Raw genomic sequence first — 20979 nt, forward strand, 5'->3', positions numbered from 1 at the left:
TAGAACTACCCTTACCATCAGAAAGCCCTTCCTATTTTCTGGAAAAAGTTAATACTGTTTTATCTTAAGCTTTTTTTTCCTCTCTCTCTGAGGACAAATAGTACCTACAAACACATCTAACTCTTGAAAGCATTATATGTAAAGACATATTGTTACACATGTTTGGAAATAAACATTTCAGCCCATGTTCAGCTGTGAATCACTTCATTACAGTGTTAATTCATAATGTTAAATGCTTGAGAATGTTTTTACTGTGCATGTTCTTATACATGCACCTAGTCTTAAGGGAATAATTGCAACTAGAAGTGCTCCTATTATTTGGTAAAGCTAAAAGAAATTTAATTAGCAGGGGTCACAGTGAACCTTTATAGAGTAAACAAAGAAAAAATAATGTTTAAAGCCTTTGTAAGATAGTAATAATTCAAGGCTGTGCTGAATTAAAACTTGGTTTTGAACGAACAAGAAACAGCCATAGGTATAATGTATTTTGTAGTGTTAGAGTTGGTGTTGGTGTCTAATTACTGTAAGCCATCTCACTTCGAGTAAAAAGCATCAGAGTCTTCTTGTGCCTGCAAAGCTCTGTGACAGCCCATCGTAATGCATTTCAACCAACTTATAAATCATTTTGCAGAGACTAATGATTTATTACTGCTGTAATGAACTTCACAAGCATCAATACATTAGTATCCACTTTGAAAAGAAACTTGTCAGGTCCCATTGGAATGATGATCAGATTACTATTGTTATTAAGGACCCTGATCAGCTCTTTGGATCTATGAATAACCTTTTTAGATGACAGAGGTCTTCCATTTGGGAGAAATTCAATGCATATGTAAAATAAAAGTATATGCTCTTCTTTTTCCAATCCCTTTATTAATGCCAGGGATTGTTGTCAGCTGGACAACAGAACTTGGAAGCTTCAAAATTATTTTAAAATCTACCTAATTCAACCCTATTAAAATCTGGTGAATACATCTTGAAAGGATATTGTCATTACAATTACTTTTCTCTGTGTTACTAAATTATGGTGTTTTCTTTCTTTCTACTTGAAGCCTCAGCTGGACCCTAGTGGTTTGACTAAAATAGAAATTACCATGTTTGGGCTTCTTCTTTTTTTAATGTTCAGTGATGTCAGACATTTGACCTGTGAGGCTTTTAAAACTGACCTTGTTGCTTCTTTCCATTCATTAAACTACAACCTTTGCTCTCTTGTCATAAAAGATAAATGAAGATTCACAGAATCTTTGTTTAAGAGAAGATTTATTGTTTACATTAATGTAGATTAAGTGGAAAGATACCAATTATTTTTCAAGTCAATCAGATGTCTTCTTTGAGGTTTCAATTTATGGCCTGTTTCTCATTATTACAATTTCTGCATACTCGGTAGACCTTTTTCAAAAAGTAACATACAAATGAACAATTTTCATGGAAACCCCACATTCCATACTTTTTCTACTTAACCAGACAAACAAGTTCTAACATATGATGTTTTTCCATAAGTGATTAAAATTGGGCTTGAAAATGGTAGTTTTCATTCTACAAAGTTGTCACAATGATTAATGTCCATATAGGATTAAAGCTTTGGAGAAAAATTTTGAAACCAGAGTGATTATTTGTAGATTTAGAAAATGGCTTTTAAGAAGAGAAGTTTTAGTGTAGTTTATTATAGTTCAACTTCCCAAACTAAACATTTTTATCATTAGCCACACACACACACACAAAAATAGTGAAATCAGTCATTTTTAATGTAAAATTTTTAAAAGTTTTAATGGGCCACATGGAGAGAATATAATGGAATAAAATAGACTTTTTAAAAATGTATGATCTGAAAGGAAACAAACAGGTCCTGTAATCAAAGTCCTTTATTTTACTGGTGAGAAAACTGAGGCCTGGCAGAGTCTAAGGCATGTCTTCCTGTCAGAGGTCAGAGCCCACTGGTGACATGGAGCCCAGAGCTGGGGGTTCCTGTGCTGACATCACATAGGACATCACATGGGAACTTTGAACTCTACAGTGGTTGTAACCCCAGAGCCTAGCACTGTGCCTAATCACTGCTGAGAAAGCCATAAGGACACAGATTGCTGAGAAGACAGAATGAAAGACAAAAGCACGGAACAGGTGGGGTCCCACATGTGACCTTAGAGCCTCTTCTGATTCTTCGTCTCTCATTTGAACACTTCCACCTTTGTCTCATGGTTTACCTTGATAATGATTTTATTCATAAATGGATATTTGCAAGTGAGGCATTGTTTTTCTTTACCTTAAAGAGTGGAATCTCCGATTTGGGTGGATATTTCTCTCATGAGTTCTATAGATCCAACAGTAAATAAAGCTTGTGTGGGACACTTTGATGAATCTTGGAGTTGACAGTGACACACCCAGTTATCCCTCTCCCTGGTGCAGTAACCTGTCTGTAACTTGCCTCTCATGTCATTATCAAGCGTATGTATTAACATTCTCAGTGATAGGAGCTGACTTCTTTGCATGGCAGCTTGTTCTGATACCATACAGTCTGCTTTTTTTTTTTTTTTTTTTTGCGGTACGCGGGCCTCTCACTGTTGTGGCCTCTCCTGTTGCAGAGCACAGGCTCCGGACGCGCAGGCTCAGCGGCCATGGCTCACGGGCCCAGCCGCTCCGCGGCATGTGGGATCTTCCCGGACCGGGGCTCGAACCTGCATCCCCTGCATCGGCAGGCGGACTCTCAACCACTGCGCCACCAGGGAAGCCCTAAAAGGTCTTTTTAATGTTGAACTTGAACCAGGCTTTTTTTATTTTTTCAAAATTGTAGTGACATTGGCTGTGTGTTCTTTGAGGAAACGGGTCAGTCTCTAGTGAAATCAGTCTAGGACCATCTCCTTGTTCCATACATATGCCGTCTTAGGGTTTGTGTGGTTAGAAAACAAGAGTGGTTATTTTCTCTACAAGTCACAGTCACCAGGCATGTGCTGTGACATCGTGAGATGGCACTGGAGTGGTAAAGTGGGGTTCTAGTCACTTTCTCAGTTACATTGACCTCGGGCAAGTTATTGCCCCTCTCTAAGTAGTGGTTGCCTCTTCTGAAAAAAAGTGAACATCATGCCTTCCCTATCTGCCTTACAGGGTAGTTTTATGCTGGAGATGTTGCATAATCAAATTAGATAATAATAACCGCAGGTCCCTTAGCCGGTTGTGATATTGTGACTCGGTGTACATGTCGTTTTACCAGAACTAGAGTGTAAGCTCTTGGCCCCCTGGTCGGTGGTTCTCATATGCCCATGTAAGAATGGGTGCTAGTTAACTCAAGTTCTTAGTGCTCCTCACAAAAATAAGGAAATTTTTGTTCATAAAGCAAGATTTATTCCCTTTTGAGGATAATGCTTTATTCAGACACATCCAGATTTCATTAGTATTAAAATATCTTTTATGAAATAGTGATGAGCCAGTAATCATGTTTGCAGTGTACTCATTTAATAATATTAAAAGTTGGTAAATCTCTGTCATTTCCATCATTTGGAAAAACTTTGTTGGTGGTGAAACCCTAAAGTTTGCGTATCTGTGATGTACATCTTTACAGCTCAATTCTCACCCCACCCCTGCCCTCTCACTCCAGGAAAATCCCTCCTTTATAAGTGAGAGAGTGGCATGGACATATATACACTACCAAATGTAAAATAGATAGCTAGTGGGAAGCAGCCACATAGCACAGGGAGATCAGCTCAGTCCTTTGTGACCACCTAGAGGGGTGGGATAGGGAGGGTGAGAGAGAGACGCAAGAGGGAGGAGATATGGGGATATATGTATATGTATAGCTGATTCACTTTGTTATACAGCAGAAACTAACACACCATTGTAAAGCAATCATACTCCAATAAAGATGTTAAAAAAAAAAAAAAGAAAGAATCCACGAAGTCAAAAGAAGACATGAGAAACAGAGTTTATGGTACTGAAAAACATTCAGTAGTCTACACTAAACCAGATTAAATTGCTAGGACTTTTAAGATGACAGCAGTGGTACAAGGAGAAGAAGGGAAGTTTTTGCTATAGCCCAGCACCACAGCTTTGTTGATGCTCAGTTTCTGAAAGCACTTTTCAGAAGAAGCTTTCTTCAAAGGTTTTGATGACTAATATCAAACACCAATGAAGTTTTCTATGGTTCTTTAGTTTCTCAAGAGTCTAGATTTCTTTCTTTCTTTACTCACCTCCAATATATTCAATCCTTTCTTCTGAATATAACAGAACCATGTTAGAATGGTGAATAAATGTCTCTGGCTTTTAGTTTATGTAAAAAAAAAAAAAGGAAAGGATTTAACTAGATAATATGTAATATCTATGTAATAATATATAATCCAATGTGTAGTAAGTAGCACAAAATTATAACTATAGGTATGTGCTGTATAATGATAATAAATTGCTCAAAGCTTATGTTAATAAATAAAAGGCCCACAAGAATTATCTGTTAAATAAATTAATCAATTGGGGATGTGTTTCCTTTAGAGGCTAGATGGTGTATTAGTCACATTTTTAAGGTAGCTGCTCATACTTTCAATATGTGCATCTGAATTGATCAGAAGTAAGACTCTCAGTATGTCCAGTAAATCCAGTTGCTTCTTCTCAAGTAATGCTACATTAAAGCATCAATAACTTAGTTGGATAGCACGGAAATTTTATTTGTAATAAGATTCAAAGGTAATCTTAGGTCCACATAAGTACTTTTCAGCTCATTGTTTTGCTGTGCGCTCCCTCACCATCCCAGGCCATTCACCTCCCTATTCCTCTCATTTGCTTTGGTGTGTTTAGCTTTTAGAGTCTTTATTCTAGTAAAAAGAAAGGGAATGCCCACATTTCCTGTTATTTGATAACCCATCTAGTATCCACTAAGAGGATATTCAGCCATCGCCATTCTGGTCTTTTCTCATCTACCTCCAGGTAGCCATCACCATTCTGGTCTTTTCTCTGGTAGAAAAATAAAATCTGAAGTGTGTAAAAACTCTCTCCAGCTACTGGCTGTATTAATAGTAGTCACCCTTTGTTAAGATCTAAATATATGCTAGATCTTTTGCACATTTTATTTATTTCTCACAGCTCTGTGCCATTGGGTCTTATCATCCCCCAGCTTACGTTTTGGGAACTCAAGCTCGCATTGTTAAATAACCTGCCCTCCCTCTGCGACGCCGTCATCAGCCTTGCTTCCCCAGGACTCTGACTTCTGGGCAGGCAGGAGCAACTGGCACATCTCCGTCTTTCCCTCTATCTTTAGGGCTGCCTGTTTGTGCCTCTACAAGCCTCCCAGGCAGTAGAAATAATCTCATTCTAGACTAGCAGCTGTGTAGGCTGCTCTCGTTCTCTTCAGAAATCAATTTCCTGGTGAACCAGTCTTTCTTTTTGAATGTTCCAAGACAGATCTGAACAGTTTTAAAAGACACTGAAGGTAATAAAACATAATAACCCCTTATTCAGTTCTGTTTGTTAAAACAAAGAGAGTAATAAAAAGAGAAGTGTCAGAAAAGGGCCCCCCCCATGCCTAGATTCTATGTGTGGTGGCGCTACAAAAATTTTTTTTAATTCTTGGGGATCAAATAACTAAAATATGTATCCTGAGATTTGTCATAGAAAACTGGTCCAATAGAGCCTAATTTGTTTTGCAATTTGATCAACTACAAACTTAAGGTTTTGTTTTGTTTCCTTTCATTTCGTTTTTAAGAAATGCTTTGTTTGTTACAAGCCAGTCCCTTGATTTTTTTCAGGGAATGAACCGTGGCATTTCCCAAAGGACTAGTCAGCCACAATGAAGAATTTATTAGACAGCTAGATTACGTGGTTGAGCACTCATGGGGCATATACTTTTTTCACTTATAATAAAGTGTATTTGCCTGATGTAATAACTATGACAAAAAATATGTTGCTTCACATACTCTCTGATACACAAAATTAGGTGATTCCTTTTGGTGTAAGCAGGAATTAGAGAGGTTTTCTTGAAATGCTCGTTTGGATAAAGTTAATTTTTATTCTTTGGGGAGAGCGTCTGACTTTTACTTAAAATTCTGGAAGACTTGAGGGTAATTTCTAAATTATATGCACTAATTGACATTTCATTTTAGCCATGATGGCAAAACTATCTAAAATAAATTACCATAGAAACATAGAGATTCTTAGCTATCATGCCAATAGTGTAGTATGCTTTCTGTAGCAAATATCAAAGCATCGTTGATTCTATAGAACTCTAATTGGAGGTCTTTGCACATGAATGTAGCTCTTAATGGAAACGAGATTTTATTCCTTTTCCTTCTGTTGCATTTACCCAAACACAATTCTCATGTGAGGCTCTCTGTACTGGCAAAGAATAAAATATTCTCAACAAATGCCTTCACAAAGGCTTATTTCCTTTTCAGCCGAAAGAGAGCTGGGAACTACGGAAAGGCACTGGGAATGTTACAGGACCCAGAAAAGGGACGGAAAAATTGAATTCCTATCAAAGATAAACGAAGCTGACTGTGTTAGGCCAAGAACACATTGCTCTGGTGTCATTGCTGTGAAATAGAATTTGATTGATGATTTCTCTATTTTCAAATGACCTGGTTTATCCCAACATTCATCTAAGAATGAAGTAATTAATTATTTCAGAGCAAATTAAAAAAGAAAAATGGGTAAACCCCAGTGATTTTAAGGATGACTGAGGTGATAGACCTAAAATTCTAAAGTTTCTTTCTGAACTCGCAAAAGATTTCTCTGGGGATATTAAGAAAGGATGTTATACAAGCATGCTCTCTACAGAATGTTGTTTGGCCTTGGCTATGGCACTACTCCCTGTTCTTTTGATGAACTTGGGGAGGGCAAAGAAGATTCTAGATTTTCTCTTTTCCTCTAAGAACCACCTGACTCTGAGTCATTGCTTATTTCCTGTAAAGAAGAAGAAAGAGCTGTTAGTGAAGATGAGCTAAACTAGAGGTTGCTGGCACTTCTGGTGGTACGTTCCAGATCTGAATTCTTCTGGAACCTAAGAGCGAATCTTTAGGCACCATGGTTGCTGAGAACATTTGGATACCTGGTATTCGTTTGGGAATCAGTATTTGATTCTCTTATTCCGCTTCCTGCTTGGAGATAGAGTCAGGATACCCTCCAGGCAGCACCAGTGTCATCCCCGTTACCCTGAGCAATCACAATAGAATATTTAGAGCAGGCGAAAGCAAGTGCAGAGTTCTCCCGCCGCTTTTTGTTTAACGTGCTGGCTTTCCCCAAATATTCGACTACTTCTGCAGTGAAACAGAGGCTGTTGCTGGATTTAAAAAGTGTTTGACAGGCCTGCACCTTTCAGTACCCTGTGTGACTTCATATTTGCTTTGGATGACAAACACGTATTTTCCTTCTGCCTGAAGAGACTGTTTGTTTTGTGAAGTACAAGTTAAAAGCGACTGAATCTAACGTGGAGGGTGTTCTTTCAGATCCTTGATTACATATATCTTGGCTGTTGTGAGCTTTATTGGATTATGTACAGTGCTGTGGTTCCACTAACTGTGTGAGCAAACAGCAGGCAAGGTTGGAGGGTTATTAAAAAGGCTCGTTGATTCTCTCCTTCACAAGATTGGAAAGTGAATACATTTACTGTAATCAGGGTGGACCAATGCAGAATTAGTAAAGTTTAGAGGAAGTCGTGCTGGACCTCTAGCACATTCCCTCTAGCACTACTATAATTAACAACATTGGGGCTTTTATTTTCTTTTCTTGTTTGATGCATCTATTATGTTAAACGGCATGTCACCATTTCACTGCTGTTTTTAATGTATAAAGACTACATGAAGATCTGCCCCATGTTTATGGAAGAATTATATGAAAATAATATATAATGTTGCTATAGACCATCTAGACACATCATTGTAATAATTAATAAAAAGGAAGACATATGGAAAATTTTTTCGTAATGAAAAGCACAATTGTGAAATTTGGTTTCAGCTTTGGCTCCTTTTGTAAACTGAGATCTCAGGAACTAGGACATAAATCATTCTATAACTGTAATCCTTTAGTCAAAATACAGTCTCCATAAATATTTTAGCAGCATTTGTGATGCTTTTAATTCTACATCACTTCACTTTAGTTCACTTCAAAGTTAAATTATTAATGTCTCTTCCTAAAAGTTCAAAATACAATATACTGAAGAGACTTTACTACTTGGAATTCAGAACAGCCTCTGGATGTCTGAAAGTATATTGTTCATGTTTATTTGCATTTCTAGGAGAAAAACAGAATGGGCTAGGCAAAATTGTAACTATCCCCGTCCGCCCAGCAGAGTGCCAGACATGTAGAAGGCACCGCATGAATAGTTGTGGAATGAAAGTTCTAAAACTCGAGTTTTTTATTCCAGCCTTTTAAGTATCCTTCTTTTCTGCTCCTTGAACACCTAGACTCTTTCATGCTGCCCGCTAGTTGCACATAGCTGGGCGTCTGTATCCTCTCTGCTCCCCCCTCCCCCCGCCCCCTGCCCAGGAACGTCCACATCCTCTTCCACTCTCCTTCAAAACCACATTTGCTCGGTGAAACTGATCACATAAACTCTAAAAGGAAAGCAATCAGATTAAAGTAATTCAAACAGAGATGTGCATGATTATGGCTGGCTTCATATATTTACTGTTGCCCTTTTCTCCCCCATTTTAAAAGAGAAAAATGTTAATCCAAATTAGTGATTGCCTAAGGGTGCATTTTAACCAAGGTACTTGGAGTCTGGAGAGCTGCTATAGACCTCCTCAAATCATAACACATTCTCTTCTGCCCACCAATACCCAAGACTGACCTGATTTAACAACCTTATTCTCATGCTGAAATTCAGGCCGATAAAAACATATATATATGTATGTAATTTCTATCATATATATATATATATATATATATATATGTTTTTGTTTTTTTTGTTTTTTTTGTTTTTTTGCTGTACACGGGCCTCTCACTGTTGTGGCCTGTCCCGCTGCGGAGCACAGGCTCCGGACGCGCAGGCTCAGCGGCCCTGGCTCACGGGCCCAGCCGCTCCGTGGCATGTGGGATCTTCCCGGACCAGGGCACGAACCCGTGTCCCCTGCATTGGCAGGCGGACTCTCAACCACTGCGCCACCAGGGAAGCCCTCTATCATATATTATTAAATAAATACCTATATTTTCATTTGGAGGTACTTATGTATTTTGTGGAAATGTTTATGTTTAGAAATATTTATCTCTTTACTTAGTTTATTAATGAAATATTATCACCTGACAGAAAAATGAGGCATCCTTGGAAGCTTTATCAAATATTTTGGGTTAAGTACATGAAGAAAAAAAATAATCTAGAAGAACTTGAGAGCCAAGTCTATCTGTCTTAAGCATCACTTACAGCTTCGATGATCCTGACTTAAAGCTGTTCATTCATTCTTTTGTAACTCACACAATATACATTTGTGAACGGCAGTCCCAAAATGGGAAAACCTAAGGAATCATCTGGTCACACCCCTATTTTAGAGAACGAAATCTGAAGCTTAGAGACGATTTGTGATTGTCTATTGTGGCTAACCTAGAGGTGAGTGCAGCTCTTCTGATCTGTCCTGAACTTGTCGGGACATGCGTCGTGCCTGCCCTCACTCCTGTTTGCTCTCACTGCACACGAAGCCAGTTGCCAAAGAGTGTCGCCAAAAATGTTAAAGATATTTTACCAGAAGAATTTTGGTTTAAGTTATTCTAATGGACAGCCAGGAGATTGTAAATCATGGTCTTTTTAATTATTAATGCTCTATTTTAGGTTGTTTTACTATTCTAAGAGGAAATTTCTTTTCTGAGTCTGCCCTGGAAAAAAAGTCACTGAGTTCAGAACATCTTCTTTGAGAAACTTGATGGCAGAGAGCAAATGCAAAATATTAATGAGTTACTCTGCCAGTGCATCCCTCACCTGGCGGACAATCCATGTAATACCTTCATCCTTGAGGTCTTTAAGTGACTTAAGAAGAGTTTCTAAGGAAGATAAATTCTTGACTCAGCAGAATCTCTGAAATGCATGCTGGCTCACCATGTTAGGAGCCGCTATCTCTATTTTTACAAAAAATGAAAGAAGTGTCTGAAAAAAAATAAAATCTCCTTAGTAGTCTTCCCACATGTGACACGGATGCAGTGACAGAATTCATCACTAGAAAGGGCTTGTACTTAGTCCCAAACACTAAAAAGTACTATCGAAAGGCACTGTGAACTCTGATTTGTACTCGAAAGGCCTTCTGTGTGCTCACTGACCTCTAGAACAAATGAAACGTAGGAATCCTCCTCTTGAGTGTTTAGATAGAGCCTTCAGGGTGGAAGAGATAAAGACACAATCTCCAAAGGTCTCAGTTATAACAGGGACTCCAGCCTTCTGGTGTTGGACACCCCACATGTTTTTGCATCATTTGCAACACATTTATCTCCTCCTAAACGTTTTTCATGGCGTAATATCTGTGTTTCAAATTAAAATGGATTAAAATTAATTTTGCCTTCAGCGTTTTGCAATATCCATTGAGAGTTTTAGACATCTTTCTTTGGGGATTGAGTCTAATACAAATAGACTTTCTCCTCTCGATATATAGTACGTGATTCTCATCCTTGGCTCTGCTTTTCTAATCTTGGCTCAGAAATGCCTCAAGTCGGTGACTCTAGAAGCCAGAATTACCTTAGAGCTCTCAGTCTTAGGAAGCCAAGATGTTCTTGGGAGCACATGTATCCCTACCACTGTCTACCCACACACACTCAAAACACCCCTCAGACCTGTCCTTCTCCAAACCAAAATAAAAATCCCATCATTTTGAAAAGGCACCCCTGTATTTCTGTGGAAAGTAAAAAATTCCCTCACAGAAAGTTTAATACCCACGTTTTACACATCTACTAGGGGATAACGAAAACACGGGTGGGCTTGTTCACACAGTTGCAGCCCTTAGCAATCTGGTGGAGTGTGTGCCAGGCACCGATGGATGAAGCCCCTTACAATAGACTCACTAGCCAGGTAAAAGGGACACTCTGGGAGCTTGTGTGCCTTCAGTATAATTAATGATAGGGTCCAGCTCCTGTCACACTTGGCCAACAAGGAGTCCTCATCTATCTTGGTGAGAAAAAGTGCTGGCGTTCGGGTTGTGTATTCCTTTTAGAGGGGACAAGTCAGGAAATCTCTGGTCTCTGCCCTTAAACAGATTGTAGAGGAGAGGAGAAATACCCAACATTCATGGACCCTCTGGCAACTAGACAGCTACATGTAGTCTCCCTCATGAGCAAAGACCAAACATATTCAGATATTCGGCTAGTATACTAGCATACCGAATACAGTAGAAGTTTGGTGCCTTTTTGTTGCACAGTTCCATGAAATGCTAGGCCATCGAGCACCTGGAGAAAGACAGAACTCCAGTGCTGACATTCTTAGCCTCACGCTGATTCACACATATGACATTGTGGTGTGCAGAGAACCTCTTTCTACATGTAATTAAAATTTCTAGATTGTAGTAAGAAAGATCAGAACACAGTAGCTACTTGGTTAAAAAAGCGGTTAAGCGTGTCAATGCCCTGTCATCGGGGGTAGGACCAACACTGTGTCTTAGTGTTTGCATCCAAGATGGCAACCCTGTGCAGCCTTTGTAATGTGAACAACAGCCATAAAACTTTGTCTATGAATATTTTCTCTTTATGCTTCTTTAAAATGGCGCAAGAAGTTAAAGAGACTTATGAGACCATCCAAAAGAAGATTCTTTACGGATTTTTACTTTTCATAGTCTTTTACAGCATCGTTAGGTCACGATTAGGCAGCAAGTTTTTAAGTAGCCTATCTTTATTCAGCCTTTCCAGAGCATTAAACTTAATTTATATAGAAACAGTTCTCTTTGCATGCATGCAAATTTAATCCGTTTATATGCTATTTGAATAAATGTTACAATTGCATTAATAAACACAACATGCATAAACAGGTTTGGAAACTAATATACCTGATTCTTGTGTAGCTTATAGCTCAACTACTGGGAGTAAAACTGGGTCAGCTTTTTTTTTTTATAATAAACTTTGAATTTGAGAACAGTGTTAGATTTACAAAATTGTTATGAAGATAGTACCAGGAGTTCCTACTTACCCCAGACCTTGTTTCTTTATTATTAACATCTTCCATTAGTATGGGACAGTCGTCATAATTAATGAACCAATATTAATACATTATTCTCATCTAAAGTCCATACTTTATTTAGACATCCTCAGTTTTTCCCTAATGTCCATTTTCTGTTCCTGGTCACCATCTAGTTATCATATATCCTTAGGCTCCTCTTGGGCTGTGGCAGTTTTTCAGACTTTCCTTGTTTTTGATAACCCTGGCAATTTTAAAGAGTATCGTCAGGCTTCCCTGGTGGCGCAGTGGTTGAGAGTCCACCTGCCGATGCAGGGGACGCGTGTTCGTGCCCCAGTCCAGGAAGATCCCACATGCCGCGGAGCGGCTGGGCCCGTGAGCCATGGCCGCTGAGCCTGAGCGTCCGGAGCCTGTGCTCCGCAATGGGAGAGGCCACAACAGTGAGAGGCCCGCGTACCCCAAAAAAAAAAAAAAAAAAAAAAGAGTACTGTCAAGTATTTCATAGAATCTCCCTTGGTCGAGATTGGTCTGAGGTTTTTACTATGGTTAGATCAGAGTAACGTAGTTTTAGGAGGAAAACCATAAAGTGCCATATTCTCATCAGATCATTTCAAGGGTTCATATTATCAACATGACTTAGCACTGTTGATGGTAAGCTTGATCACTGGTCTGAAGTAGTGTTTGTCAAGTTTCCAAACTGTAGGTGTACTCTTTTTTTATTATCCCTTCCATACAGCACTCTTTGGAAGAAAGTCGTTATGTGCAGTTCACATTCAAGGAGTGGGGAGTTATGTTCTCCATCCTTGAAGGTGAGTATCTACATAAATTATTTGAAATTGTCCTGCATTGAAGACTTGCCTGTTCTCTCCCATTTATTTTTTTACTTGTTTGTTCATTGAATCATTTACCTTTTTTAGTATGGGCTCATGGGTGTTTATTTTTACATTTTGGGTTATAATCCAATATTATTTATCCACCTATCTGTCTGTCTGTCTGTCTATCTACCTATCCATCTATCTCAGGTTATTCCAGCTTTGGGGATTGGGAGCCTTTTCAGTTGGCTTCTTGTACCCCTCTGGATTACACCCATCACTCCGTGTGTGTTCTGGGGGGAGGTGTTCGTTTTTTTTTTGTATTTTGAACACTTTAATTTCTGTTACTGCAGTATACTCCAGACTCATCTTGTATATTTCCTGTTCCTGTCCTAGAACCAGCCATTCTCCAAGAAGCCCTGTTTCCTTTTCTTGGAGAAACTAAGATCTGGGCACCACGTTTGCCCATTGCTACTGGGGTTTCATTTCTTCTAGGACCTCTCAGCTGACAGAGTAGGGGGATATACGTATGAATACTAACCTGTGTATGTACATGCACATATCTGTAAAGACTTCTATGTGTAACCATCTGTATCTAGTTTAAGCTGAACATTAATTCATACTGATGTCCTCAACTCTAATCTATTGCCATAGCCTTCTGCCCTTGCTTATCTGTAGCCTCTCACATCAACAGTGAGAAACCTGACCCCCACCATCTGCTATCCATTTACTTCATTGTTCATTCCTGGAAATGTCTATTCACGTTATCAGAATTGTTAACCCACACTCCTGTGGGAAACAAGTTTATGGAGTAGGATACGGTGCTTACACACAGTTCCTTTACCTTTAGTCTTGTAGACTCTACTCGTTTCCAAAGTCACATAGGTCAGTAACGTATTACCCGTCCCCTTTAATGAGATTGTTTCATACATTTGCAATACATTAAGATTCTTTTGTGATGTCCTGCATCTCACCCACAGCCTCCTAAATATTCTTTTTAATTTGCATACATGAGTGTTTACTTTTTGTGCAGTAAATTTCTGTGGGTTTTGGCAAATGCTTAATGTCTTGTATTCACCACTACCGTATCATACAGAATCGTTTCACTACCCTGAAAAATTATCTTTGTTTTACTTATTTAACCACCTCTCCCTTCTGAATGGCTGGCAACCAATGTTTACTATCCCTCCAGTAATGCCTTTTCAGAATGTCATGTAGTTGAAATCAGACATACTTGTAGCTTTTCCTGACTGGCTTCTTGCACTTAGCAATATGCATTTAAGATTCATCCATGTCTTTTCATGGCTTGATAGCTTATTTCTTTTTATCACTGAATAATATTCAGTGGTATGGATGCACTAGAATTTGTTGCTCCATTCACCTATTGAAGGACTTTTTGGCCATTATGAATAAATCTGCTATAAACACTGGTGTGCAGTTTCTTAGGTAGACGTAAATTTTCACATCAGTTGGGAAAATACCTAAGAGTGTGATCACTAAATTGTATAGTACGACTAGGTTTAGTTTTGTAAGAAACTGTCAAATTGTCTTCCAAAGTAGCTGTACCATGTCACAGTCCCACCTGTACTGAATGAAAGATCTTGTACCTTTTTTCTTTTTTATATGGATGTTCAATTGTTCCAGCATCATTTGTTGAAAAACTATATTTCTCCATTGAATTGCCTTAGTTCTTTCACCAAAGATCAGTGACTATATTTGTGTGGGTCTATTTCTGAACTCTCTATTCTTTTCCATTGATCTGTGCGTCTATTCTTTTGCCAGTACCATGCTGTCTTTATTACTGTAGCTTTAAAGAGAGTCTTGAAACCAGGCAGTGTACATCTTCCAACTTTGTTCTTCTTCTTCAGTATTATGTAAGCTATTCCAGGCTCTTTGCCTTTTCATATAAACTCCAGAACCGGTTTGTTGAAAACTATGAAATAGCTTGCTAAGATTTGATTGGGATTGTGTTGAATCTATAGATCAAGTTGAAAAGAACTGCCATCTTAACAATATTGAGCCCTCTAATCCATGAACACAAAATGGCTCTCTACTTATTTAGATCTTCTTTGATTTTTTTCATAAGTGTTTCTTAGTTTTCTGCTTATAGGGCCTGTACATGTTTTGTTACATTTATGCCTAAGCATTTCATTTTTGGAGTACTGTTGTAAATGGCATTTTTTAAACTTCAAATTCCAGTTTTTAACTGTTGGTAAATAGGAAAGCATCATATCCTGCATACTTACTATACATGCTTATTATTTCCAAGAGATTGTTGTTGTCGTCGTTATTGATTCTCTAGGACTTTCTCCGTAGACAACATGTCACCTGCAAATTGAGACGATTTTATTTGTTCCTTTCCAAGCTGTTTTATGTCTTTACTACCTTATGCATTAACCAGGACTTCTAGTACAGTGTGGAATAGGAGTGGTGAAAGGAGACATCCTTACCTTTTTTCTGATCTTAGGGGGAAAACATCCAGTTTCTTACCATTAAGTATGATGTTAGCTGTAGAGTTTTTGTACATATTTTAAATGAAGTTGAGGAAGTTCCTTCCTATTCCTAGTTTGCTAAGGGTTTTATCATGAATGGGTTTAGATTTTTCACACCTTTTTCTGCATCTATTGATACGATCATGTGATCTTTGTTCTTAGTGTGTTGATGTATTGGATTACACTGATAGATTGTCTAATGTTGAACTAGCCTTGCACACCTAGGATAAATTCTACTTGTTTATGGTGTATAATTCTTTTTATGCATTATTAGATTCAAGTTATGAATGTTTTATTGATTTTTTTTTTTTTTTTTTTTTTTGCGGTACGCGGGCCTTTCACTGTTGTGGCCTCTCCCATTGCGGAGCACAGGCTTTAGAAGCGCAGGCTCAGCGGCCATGGCTCACAGGCCTAGCCGCTCCGCGGCATGTGGGATCTTCCCGGACCGGTGCACGAACCCGTGTCCCCTGCATCGGCAGGCGGACTCTCAACCACTGCGCCACCAGGGAAGCCCTTATTGATGATTTTTACATTTATGTTCATGAGAGTTATTGGTCTATAGTTTCCTTGCAGTGTTTTTATCTGGTTTTGGTATTAGAGTTATTCTGGTCTCATGGCATGAGTTAGGCAGTGTTTCCTCTGCTTCTAATTTCTGGAGGTATTATGGAGAATTGGTATGACTCCTTCCTTAAATGTTTTGTAGAAACCATCTGGGCCTGGTGACTACTTTTAGAAGGTTGTTAATTATTGAATGATTTATTTAATAGATATAGTATTCTTTGGGTTATCTATTTCTCTCTGTAGGTGTTTTGGAAGTTTTTTAATTTCAAGGAATTGTTCCATTTCATCAAAATTGTCAAATTTGCAGGCATAGAGTTTTTTGTGTTATGCCTTTACTATCCTTTTAATGTGCTTGGGATCTGTAGTGATGACTCCTCTTTCACTTCTGATATTGGTAATTTGTGTCCTCTCTTTTTCTGTTGGTTAACCTGACTAGTGGTTTATCAACTTTAATGATTTCTGAAAGAACCGGTTTTTGGCTTTGTTGATTTTTTTTTTCCTATTGTTTTTCTGTTGTCAATTTCATTGATTTCTCTTTAATTTTTATTATTTCTTTTCTTCTGCTAGGTTTAGAATTAACTTGCTCTTCCTTCTCTAGTTTCCTAAGATAAAAGCTTAAGTTACTGATTTTAGACCTTTCTCCTTTTCTAATACATGCATTTAACGGTATAAATTTCCCTCTAAGCAGTGCTTTTGCAGCATTACACAAATTTTATTTTATTAAATAAAAATTTATTTTCACTTAGTCTTCTAAGTTATTTACATGTTAAGAAATTCTAAATCACTAATTTTTAACTACTTTAGGAAGGTTGTGCCCTATATTTTGAAAAATTTTGAAGACCAAGAGTCACGGTTTATTCCCACATTAGCCAATAAACTGTCACGTTTGGTGGCTGGAGGCTCCCCCATTCCTCATCCCCAGTTAATTAATAATAGCTTGAGACCTGCAAGAAGTAACATTCTCATCAGTCCACCCACCGAAAATCCAGGTCAAAGTGCCCCATTGTCTGTCGGTAATTCTATACCATAATCTCCCGGCGTGAAAACAAGCAAAAGGGGCTTTCCTGGTGGCGCAGTGGTTGAGAGTCCGCCTGCCGATTCAGGGGACACGGGTTCGTGTCCCGGTCCGGGAGGATCCCGCGTGCCAGGGAGCGGCTGGGCCCGTGAGCCATGGCCGCTGAGCCTGCGCGTCCGGAGCCTGTGCTCCGCAACGGGAGAGGCCACAACAATGAGAGGCCCGCGTACCGCCCAAAAAAAAAAAAAACACGCAAAAGGATCCACAAAGGATAGACAAAACTCTCTTGGGAGAGCTGGGAGCTTTACCAGCTGGTTCTGCAGTTCAGTTTGCTGCTGCATGATTCTCCCTGAGCCCAGTTCTTCAGGGTACCTGAGTCTTGCACTGAGAAAGGGCAGCAAACAAGGCAGGCAAAGGACCCTGCTCTCAGAATTCAGAGTTTGGTCAGGGAAGTCAATCACGAACACACTGATTAGTGCCCTGCCACTCAAACTTGGCTTCATGTACCGGCCACATTGGCACCACCTGGGACCTTGTCAGAGACCCTGAATCTCAGGCCCCTCCCAAGACTCCCTGGGTCAGAATCATATTTTAGGAAGATCCCCAGGGGATTCGTGTGCATGTCAAAATTTGCAGAGCTCTGCCCTAGATAATTGTAGATAGTCATCATGCTGTGAAAAAGATGCCTGGGATGGGGAGGATGGATGTACTTTGGTAGGCCTGTCAAGGCAAGTGTCTCTGAGGAGGCTGCCTTCGAGAGACCGAAGGGTAGAGCCTTATTCATCTTGACACCCCCCCCCCCAGTCAGTTCTTCCCTCCACCCCACCGCCACCAAATCCAGGCCACACCTGAGTGCGTGCCACAAACAGTGAGCATCCAGTGAAAGTTTTGGGGGCAAACAAGACAAGGAACGTAAGCCCCCAAAAAGCTATCTGCCTGTTTCATTAAAAAAAGAACATGAAAATACAAATATTCCTAGTCTTCAACTAAAATACCCCTGGCCTGTGAAAGAGGAAATAAAATGCAATGCATCTTTTAAAAGGTTCTGACTTCTGTCTTTTCCAAGAGCATTTTTTTCTTCAGAAAATAAATTGTAACTGGAAATTTCTGTTAGCTTTTATAAATGTAGATGTACATTTTATAAATGTAGAAAAATGATCAGATGGTTTTAAATTTAAAAACTGCTGGCTAGATATTCTTTCTTGTTCCCTTATAATAGGCTCTAAACTTTAATGTTGTAAGTTTTTCTCTTTCCCTTCAGTTGATCAATGTAATTGAGATTTTTCCCATTTATTGGATTGTCATCTTGTGGTCATATAATTATGCTAGAGATATTAAATATGTTTTAGACACAAAATTGTAAATACAGTACAGAGGAACTGTGAGCTTATTTCCATATCATTAAACTACATTTTACCCATGAGCAAAGTGCATTTTTCATAACTTGCAAGAAATATCTTGTCTTGCAGTAGCACACATATTTAACATTCTTTTAAAAGCTACTCGATTTGGCATTGATATTTGGATTATTTTATTATCAGGGAATAAGGGGACAGCAGAATATTAAGTATCAACATATAACTGACCAATTAGTAAGATTCTACTACTATTCTAAGTGGCCATTCTACCAATGAACATTTTTTCTGGGTGCAGTGTATAATTTTGGAGAAATGTTCTTAGATGCTCCCATGGCATTGCTTAAGCATAAAAGTTACTAATGTCTCCAGAAGTAAATTGTAATACAACAGTCGTTTTTATCAGTTACTTTGTAGCAATTAAATTTTCATAATACACAATGCTCCTATTTTTATTCTGGTGGCATTGAAACGTTTGGGGTTTATCAGCTTTGTAATTATGCAGATCTTGAAATTATTTATCCTTTCTAATGTCCAGAACTCTGTTCTTGTTGGGCTTTCCTTTTGAACCAATGCTTGATGAAATGTCAGTATACCTTCTCATACAGCAATTTCTGTATGTACTAGATGCAAGTAAACTCTTTTATAATACAGGTTTTTATTGTTTAAATAGCTCTGTTAGTATATGGATTTAGCCTAAACACAGGCTTTTAGGCTTTATCTAAGGTGAAGTAGTTCTTTTCTGTTGTTAAAATACATCAATGCTATTACTAAAATTTAGAGGGAAAAGTAATAAAATAATAAATTGAGTATAACTTCTAATATAAAAACAAAGTTCCCCTGGCATGTTTCTGTTAACAAGAGTCCACTCAAGCAGACTTCTCAGCTCACGATTACTTTTTATTTTATTTTACTTTTTTTTTTTGCCACATAGCACTTTAAAGATCAGAAAAACATTCACTAAGAAGGATGCGTCCACAGATCAGCAAACTATTAGTTCACTTTCCACAGCCACAGAACTACAAAATGATTATTGAGAGGCGGATCCAAGCTTTTGAAATCCTTCAAGATTCCTGGTAAAAAGAATATGGATTACATTTCATTTAGAATCAGTTGTTTAACTGGGACAGAAAAGTGGGCAAAGGTAGCTAGAACAGTTTTTAACAAGAATTAAACAAAAAACCAAGACACTAAATTTAAATTAAATTAAAAGAGACACCCCCTTTCCTGGGAATTTTTACACATTTTACCGAAATTATGTTACCCAGATTATGGGCATGAATATTCAGAATTGCTGCTAATTTAAGTGAATTTTTATTCTAAGATAGCCTTCCTGTCAGGGCAGAGGCCACGTCAGAATCATTATCATCAACACATGTGTTCATCACCCTCCTGTGGATGAACCTTTTGCAGACCACTTTTAAAACTTACATTGGGTCCCCCTTTACTGTGCTTTGAGATCAATAGCTCCCCCAGTGTCCCAGCCATCCACCACTTCTTCAGGGAGAGCAGGTGGGAGAGATGCCACTTAATGATTAATCAGGTGGAAAAGTTGTCTTCATCAAAAATTGAATGTAATGTGTAGAAAGTGCTTCTTTTCTGTTCAGAGTTCCTGATACCAGCTCTCATAAACCCATCAAGCATCCATTTAGCTAACTTTTACTATTAAAGAGAAAGGAAATTTATTTTTCTAAGCAAATGATGTCCACTCAGTGCTCATTCCCCACAAGGAATCTGTTTTATACTCCTTGTACTTTTCCTTTTTGTCTCAGAGAGGTCTGAAGCTTTCATATCACTTACCCATGAGCCCAACCTAGACCTACAGTAAGATTTGTGCACTTACCTCCTTTCACAGAGTGTTTTGCTTCTTTCTTCCTTCTGGGTAACATACTTCACTAACAAGTGAATGGCGCTGATTGACAGGTGGGGCAGTATAAAGAAAACAAGATCCACTTGTTCCGTGAAAGCGTAATTTATGTGGCAACATTTTTAGTTAATGAAATGAATGTTGTAAAGATCCAGGTGAAAATGGCTGTTGTTTGTGTGCCCATAGATATTTTTTTAGAACCCAGGCCCATATTTGGGGACTGATAAAATGGTCTGGGGACTGATAAAATGGTCTCTCTGCTTATGTAGCATCAAATGTTAGTGAGTTTTATTGGCTTCTTTCAGTTAGAACACCTTGATACTTCAGAATATATTCTGACTTATAGTCTTGAAACTACAGACTAAGTCTCTAGGCATCCGAAGATTCAAAAGATAAAACACTTGAAAGTCAAATTGCTGATTCCCAAACAGAAATCAAACTATCAGATTGCTCTTAGTCACATTTTTTAAAAATATGATTTGATTGTGCATTGAATTTTTAATATTTAAAAATCATCCTTTAGTGGAAAAGCCACATAATTATTTTATTTTTGTTCAATTTTATTTCATATTACCATAGGCAAATCATTACTTTCATGAAAATACAGCAGATATGGTGACCATGACAATCAGATGGTGTGTCTAGTGTCAATAATATAGCCTCCAGAGGTAAATTCTATTCATTTCCATTTTCCAAATGTCTTCTTATGTTGAAAAGCACTCTTAATTCTCAGTGGTGCTCACTACAGTTTCAATGCAATGCAGACACATTCCTTGTTGCAGCATTATTTGCACGTTTCAGAACCATCTGTCAACCATTAGTCCC

General features: G+C 38.4%; 1 protein-coding gene across 1 annotated transcript in view; it reads left to right on the forward strand.

The window, feature by feature from the left end:
* Positions 1-20979, forward strand: part of TOX (thymocyte selection associated high mobility group box) — a 297352-nt gene that overhangs the window by 209813 nt on the left and 66560 nt on the right. The window lies entirely within an intron of this gene.

The sequence above is a fragment of the Monodon monoceros genome, unplaced genomic scaffold (genome assembly GCF_005190385.1).
Source record: "Monodon monoceros isolate NGI ecotype Baffin Bay Population unplaced genomic scaffold, NGI_Narwhal_1 Super_Scaffold_14, whole genome shotgun sequence".
NCBI lineage: Eukaryota > Metazoa > Chordata > Mammalia > Artiodactyla > Monodontidae > Monodon > Monodon monoceros.